General features: G+C 34.8%; 1 protein-coding gene across 1 annotated transcript in view; it reads left to right on the forward strand.

Annotated features, from left to right (window-relative positions):
- The first annotated feature begins 6,421 nt into the window (after positions 1-6,421).
- The window catches only part of LOC107655948 (inhibitor of nuclear factor kappa-B kinase subunit epsilon-like), a 10,178-nt gene continuing 9,602 nt past the window's right edge, over positions 6,422-6,997 (forward strand). The window contains exons 1-2 of the mRNA XM_016443583.1: positions 6,422-6,564; positions 6,754-6,840. The gene's annotated coding sequence lies outside the window, so the exon portion shown is untranslated. The remainder of the gene's footprint in view (positions 6,565-6,753; positions 6,841-6,997) is intronic.

The following is a 6,997-nucleotide window of genomic DNA, read 5'->3' on the forward strand; positions in this document are numbered from 1 at the left end:
CGGCCCGGCAAAACCTCGGGTCCCAAAAGCCCTCTGTTGTCAATGTCTACAACAGGTCTGTCAGCTTCCGGCTCCAGCTTTAGAGATAACAAACCCCCAGCCACCAAACCCAAGCCTGTGGTGTTCCCAAAAAGCAGTTCGGCAGGGGGATCCCCAACCACCACCATACTGCCAACACCACCGCCCCCTCCACCACCCACCGACAAGTCTTGCCCCGTCTGAGGGTTTACAGCCTCGATCTGTGATCAATTTCTTAGTAATTCCAAGAGCACCCTCTAATACTGACTCTTTGGATTTTCATGAAAAACTGTGGACAACTTAACAGACTCAAACTGATATTGGATGCTTGCGTGATTGAGCATGAGTGTGTGTGTATGGAATTAATATACACATGTGGAATATTGGAGTGATTTTACAACACTGTTTTAGTTTGGATTGAGACATGGACGTCAGCAATCCCTCTTTTCTAATCCCAAATTAGTGGTTTGGAATTTTTTTCGACTGATTTTATAAGGGGTCAGACTTTGAGGACAAACGAGCAGTTGGAAGTGCTTTCTGAGGACACATTCTTCCCCTCGGACTTTGGTGCATCTTGAATCAGGTTACAGACGGCGCAGCATCTCAGTAAATAGAAACACATTTTCCTGATATGAATTTGCCGCTCCTTGTCACATAACAGCATTACATCTTGATCCAAATCTGTCTTTTTCTTCAGATTCTACAAATCTGTTATACAATAATCAGTAGTTACAGTTCATATAATCCACAGTTTCTGCTTAAACACACCAATCCTAAACTCACCAAATAAAGGAATAGGAACATCTTTGCATGAGGATTCACAAGATATTTGCATGGCAAACGTGGATTCCCTAACAAACAGATTCAAAAGCACTTCTGACATTATTAATATGTGGTTTTATTGTACTATTATATCAGAGGGCACATAAAAAAGAGATTGATGTTTTGTATAAGTTTAATGATCATGATTATAACTGGAAAAAGTGATCTAAAAATGAGGAATGTCATGCAAGCACATTATTTCTTTGTCGCCCATGTATAAAAAAACAAAACAGATAAAAGAAACATGATTTTATTTCATTTTCACTAGGTCATTACTCACCTTTGGGTCTGTATCATGGTATCTATGTATTAGTATGTGTGTGTACGTACAGTATGTATATTCTGAATCTTAGCAGCCTAACAGCAGCTTTTAGAGATTGACGATGCAAAAAAGGGAAAGACTTAAAACAGACCAATGGCGGATACATGCAAAAACGTAGCTTGCTTTCCTCTGTTTTTCCAACTCTGAAAGGATAAGCGTGCCAAAAGCCTCTTTAAAAGTCTGACAATCTTCATCACACGGTCTGCCTGATTATGCCCCCCCCCCCCAAATAACGCAGAATTTTTTGAGGACAAGCCTTTTCCTTACATGTTATTTTCTGAATGTGTTGTCGTGTTCTGAAAACGTCTTCACAGTTGGTTACATTTGTTCATGTGTTAATGATTGGAAGTATTCTGTGTGTGTTGTTCCTGATACCTCATAAAGGCAACTGGAAACTGTCTTATTGGAGTTCTTTTGTGGGCGGGACTTTTACATGCAAATGACAGCAGGAAACTCGCGGTGTGTGTTTAATGTTAATAGTATGCTGTTGGCCGAGGCCTCCGTTTACACACACATACTGTTTTCTTTCATCGAGTAAACTGAAATCAATCATTATACACTTGAATCTGCATTGTATGTTTGTGAACAAATTAAGTGAGGGTGATTTTCTTTCTTTATTTGTAATCATAACTATTGTTAAAATGTAATTCCTGTCCAATTGAAACAAGACCGTAAAATGAATTGTCTTGTCAGATATATTTATAGTTGTCCATTCAGATATCTGTTACCAGAGAAACCTGTGTTCAGATGTACTTTGTATATACAATAGTGTACATTTACAGAGGTACATTCTTTTTCTTCATAATTTGTTTGTGGTTTTCTTTTTCTTTTTGGTACAATATTGTACAGTTACCACTGTAGTTGCCACTCAAATATACATTCTATAATTCCACGTGTAGTTCTTGTAGTAAACATTTTTAAATAAATAAATAAATTGCTTGCTGAATGTGTATTTGATTATTTGCAATAAAAATGTGCAAAAAAATTAAAATGATATTTTTCCCAATTTTGCCAGTCACTTTTTCATTTTAAATAAAACATGCTTGCTAAACATCTTTTTGATTGTTTGAATAAAAAGGTGTAAATTGTGAAAAAAAATCCTACTTTTATTTTTTATTTTTGTAAACACTTATTTTTAATTTTTATTTTTGCCAATGTTTTGATTTTTTTTGGTTTACATATATAACGGGGCATGGATCTCTTGTTACAGTGGCTAGCATTAAGCAATTTTACCAGCCATTACACAAAAAGTACCCACATTTAGCTTTCACACATTTGTTGTTTGTAATGTTTGTAAAATACCTGAGTGATTCACATCATATCTAGGTTTTTCTATGGAACTAGAAGGGACTGTCCAGCTGCAGCTCCAATTTCTCATGAATTTCCTAATTCCCGATTCTTTAGTGTTCATTCACTGGACAAAAATGAATCCAATATAGTATGGAATTTCATTAAGAAACTAGAGAAGTTTGTTCACTTGCTAAGTAATAAAAAATATATTTATATATAGATCAAAAATGATTTTTTACTTCTTTGTTTTTTGCACCATAAATTGTACAGAAGGAAAAGATACCTCTCTGTTATGAAGAACCTTAAGACACCTATTCTGTTCTTGAGGAAATTAAAAATATATTTAAAGTGTCGAAATCTGATTAAGAATTAAATCTGATTAATAATTAAAGCTGTCATAATAGGTGAGAGTGCGTCACACCTGTCCTGATCTCACTCCAGAAGACGCTAAAAAATCAAACATAAAATCAAATATAAAACGATTTTACATCAAGGTATAGACGTTTAACTCGACGATACATTGTATCGCTTTGAAGCGCAATGGAGTGAAGTAAAGGTCGGCGCCTATACCTTGTGTTTGTTGCCTGCATGTGGGAAAGCATGGCTGGTCGTAAGGATGAAGAGAAAGACTCTGGACTGTACATCACACATGAACAGGTGTGTGAATTGATGGAGCAACAGAAAGCCTTCTATAAAGAACTGTTGCAACAACAAGATAATATGAGTCTTAAGCAATCAATATTTCCACAGGCCTGGAAGGAAGCTAAAATTATGCCTTTGACTAAAGATAGAAAACTACAATTTAGTGGCTCCAATAGCCGCCCGGTGAGTGTGTTACCAGTGTTAAGTAAGATCCTAGAGAAGGCAGTATTTGATCAAATTACAAGATTATTATGTATCACAGAATAATCTGATATCAAATTATCAGCATGCTTTTAGAAAAGGACACAGCTTTAGCACAAATGACAGATGGATGGTATCAAGGGTGGATAAAAAAAGGATATGTGGAGCAGTCTTATTAGATTTTACAGCTGCATTTGACCTTACTGATCATAAGCTTCTTTTGGAAAAATTGGAGTTATATATTTAGACCACCAGTAATTGCTTGGAAGGAAAATTATTTGGATAATAGATCACAGAGAGTTTTTTTTTTTATTAACGGAAGTTATTCAGATAGAAGGGGAATTTAATGTGGAGTTCCACAAGGGAGCTGTTTAGGACCACTTTTGTATTCCATTTTTACAAATGATTTATATCTGGTATTAAGAAGTGCTAAATTAACAATGTATGCAGACGAAACAGCAGTTTAAGCATCTGCACAACTGTCGGTTGAATTGACGGCTATTTTGAATGAGGAGTTGGAGAGTATAGAAAAGTGGATTTTAGAAAACAAGTTGATACTAAATACATCTAAAACAAAGAGTACAATATTTGGGTCTAATATTTCTCTACAGTCCAAACCGGAGCTGAAATTATATATAAATAAAACACGTATTCAGCAAGTTAAGGAAGCAAAACTATTGGGTATCACCCTGGATAATAAATTGTCATGGTCAAAGCATATTGAGAACAATAGTGAAAGAATGGGAAGGGTGGTAGCTGTAGTAAGGAGATGTAGACAATATTTTACGTTTGATATAATGAGAATAATATTAGATTAGAATATTAGATTAATCCTCCAGTGTCCGTATGGATATGAATTGTATGCACTTTGATCTTAAATGGCTAAGAGTGGAAGATAATTTTGAAGATGATTGCTGCAACACTGTTATCAACATGGAAGGTTTTACATTTTAAAACTCCATTGGATGAGTATAATCAATTACAATCTAACATTCAGTCACATGTTAAATTGTGTCTTTTTAACAGTCATGTTAAAAAGTTGCGTAAAACAATTAAAGCAAATCGTTTAACATATGATCATGCTTTTCTGTTTTTAAATTCGATGATATTATCACATATGGTATATGGATTAGCTATTTGGTCTCAGACAAATCAATCCATAATTAATCAGGTTGAATGTCTTTACAATAGAGCTTTGAAAATTTTAGATAGAAAGCAAATAAGATACCATCATTGTCAGATCCTAAGCAAATACAAGATTTTGAGCTTTGCTCACTTTGTCTTTTTTCATTATGTAAAGTTTGTGTTTAAATGTTTAAATGGTCTTGCTCCTATGCCCTTATGTACATTTTTCAAGAGATTGCAGGGAAGCAGTAGATCCACTAGAGCGGCTTCTAGTGGAAACTGTAAAGTTATACATTGTAAAACATCATTTGCTCAGACTGTTCTCTCAGTGAAAGGTGTAAAATTTTGGAATTCATTGCCTGACTATTTAAAATCGACTGTAAATTATAATCATTTTAAGAAAGCCACGAAATTTTGGTTGATACATCAACAAATCTGTAGTCATGTTTAGTGTACTTGTATTATAAATTTGTGTACTAGTTTTTTGTAATTGTAATTTATAAAAGCCCTCCTAGGGACAGGTGTTGCAAAGCACTATGGTACATGCATGGGATGACTGTTGTTTCATTTTCATCTATGTTTATTGTATCTGTCCCTAACAAATAAAACATTCAATAAAAAAATAATGAATATGCCACTAGACGAGCAACAGAGGGTAGATTTATACCCCCTAATGCTAAAACTAATTTTCTTAAATGTACAGTAACATTTAGGGCAATGAAATCATGGAATCTTTTACCATTGTCATTAATTAGGATAGCACGAGAAATTGATTTTAAAAGGCAGGTAAAAGCACACCTTGGAATTCTGTACTTATCAGAATCAGAATCAGAATCAGAATCAGAATGAGCTTTATTGCCAGGTATGTTTACACATACGAGGAATTTGTTTTCGTGACAGAAGCTTCCACAGTGTAACAGAATGACAGTGACAGGACAAAAAACACAGATAATAAAAAAAAAAAATAAATAAAAAATAGAACAAGTAAATAAGGAATAAAAATATATAAATTGACAATTGCATGTGCAGGTATATTACAATAGACAGTTTTGTATGTACAGGTATATTCTGTGCAAATTTGAGGTGTAGACTGAGTATGTGTGTTAGATAAATAAGTGTATGAGTGAATAAATAGTGTGTGTTCCACAGTTATTGTCAAGTGTTCATGAGATGGATTGCCCGAGGGAAGAAACTGTTCCTGTGTCTGGCCGTTCTGGTGCTCAGAGCTCTGTAGCGTCGACCAGATGGCAACAGTTCAAAGAGGGAGTGTGCTGGATGTGAGGGGTTTATAGGAGTTTGAGGTATAGGAATTAATTGAATGAGCAATACGTGTTTTATATAGTAGGTGTTATAGATATTAAAAAGGGTGGAAGAAATGTTTATAGAGATGCTTTGGAATGTGGAGAATGTATTTAACTTTTTATTTTCTTATTTTTTTCTTAATTTTTTAATGTATGTAATAATGTATGAATGTTAAGTGTGGTGTGGACCCCAAGAAGACTAGTAATGCTTTAGGGCATAGCTAATGGGGATCCAAATAAATAAATAAACAATTTATCCTTAGCAGAAAATATGGGCATCTTTTCATCGTTTTTTCTAAAGAAATCCGGGAAAGCTTCGTAAAGAATTGACTAAAATATGCAAATCTAGGTAAAAGTTATTTCCTTGTGTCTTACGTTACGCTTTTGAACAGGCGTCAGGCAAAAAAAATGCCTTTTTTTAGCCTATGCTTGCCCTTCTGCTTTATTTTGCTATTTTAAATTCCGTCCACGAGAGGGCGACATCCATTTTTGGTTTATTGTCACTTTTAATATGGTGGACTAAAATGGTTAGTGGTTTGCATATAAATTACGTAAAATGACCCACAACATAATATTTTAAGTCGTGTTATGTTTTCTAGCTAACTTTCAGATTAAAACATATGTCAAGAGAAAAATACACCAGTACCCTTAACACAAACGCGATGCACCGAACAAGGAAGTTCCTGACAGAAATGAAAGTTGCTGCTGACACTGGTTTCCGTCGAGCTGCTCTCATAACTTATACAGGACGACTGCAGGTGTAATTAGTCCACGGAAAAAACACACAGGGATTGACAAATTCGGATAAACGTGGAAAATGCGCAGACATCAAACACACAAATGGTTGGTTTGTTTTTGTGGTTTCGTGTGTAAGTTAGTCAGTCAGAGTGATGACGTTTATGATGATATGAAGGGGAAATCTTCAGTCACTAGACTGTCGGCAGTTCACACAACGTCTTTCCATAAACATTATCTTTTTACATTTATCTTTGGAGAAATATGATGATGTTTAAATATATTCCGTGTTTGCAGGTCATATAGAAAGGAAATGGATTTTATTTGACGCCTCTGTTGTGACGTGAGTGACTTTTGAGGCGTATTGTGTTCAGAAACAAACCGGTGAGTCACTTTTGCTTAAAGGGGTCATATGATGCTTTTTTAAAGAACATTATTTTGTGTATTTGGTGTAACAGAATACGTTGACATGCTTTAATGTTCAAAAAACACATTATTTTTCAAATACTGTACATTATTGTAGGTCCTCTATGCCCCGCCT

Source organism: Sinocyclocheilus anshuiensis, unplaced genomic scaffold (genome assembly GCF_001515605.1).
Source record: "Sinocyclocheilus anshuiensis isolate Anshui unplaced genomic scaffold, SAMN03320099.WGS_v1.1 scaffold51, whole genome shotgun sequence".
NCBI lineage: Eukaryota > Metazoa > Chordata > Actinopteri > Cypriniformes > Cyprinidae > Sinocyclocheilus > Sinocyclocheilus anshuiensis.